Below are 503 nucleotides of genomic sequence, written 5' to 3' on the forward strand. Positions count from 1 at the left end.
GGGGGGGGTGAGGAGGGTCCACCATCCACACCATGGGCAGGGGATGGTGGTGGAGGGGTCCCTGTCCCCACCATGGGCACGAGGCCATGGGAGTGGGTCCCCATGAGGGAGGTGGAGGTGGGGGGTCCCCATCCCCATCATAGACAGGAGGTGGTGGTTGTGGGGGTCCCCATCCCCACCATGGGCAGGGGTTGACAGTGGTGGGTCCCCATAAAGGGGTGGTGGTAAAGGGTCCCCATCTCCACCATGGGCAGGGGGTGGTGGTGGTGGGTCCCCATGTCCACCCTGGGCAGGGATTGCTGGGTCTCCATCCCTGTCAGGGGCAGGGGGTGTTGTTGTTGGTGGGTCCCCATGAGGGGGTGGTGGGTCCCCAGCCCCACCACTGGCAGGGGGTAGTGATGGGGGTCCTTGTCCTCACCATGGGCAGGGGTTGGCGGTGGGGGGTCCCCATCTCCATCATGGGCAGGGAGTGGTGGGTTCTCATCCCCACCATGGGCAGGGGG

At 66.8% G+C, this 503-nt stretch overlaps 1 protein-coding gene across 1 annotated transcript in view; it reads left to right on the forward strand.

The window, feature by feature from the left end:
• Positions 1 to 503, forward strand: part of PDE1B (phosphodiesterase 1B, calmodulin-dependent) — a gene marked incomplete at its 5' end in the record, with an annotated part of 4750 nt that overhangs the window by 3485 nt on the left and 762 nt on the right. The gene's annotated exons all lie outside the window — the stretch shown is intronic.

Source organism: Mesitornis unicolor, unplaced genomic scaffold, assembly GCF_000695765.1.
Source record: "Mesitornis unicolor isolate BGI_N332 unplaced genomic scaffold, ASM69576v1 scaffold17884, whole genome shotgun sequence".
Classification (NCBI taxonomy): Eukaryota; Metazoa; Chordata; class Aves; order Mesitornithiformes; family Mesitornithidae; genus Mesitornis; species Mesitornis unicolor.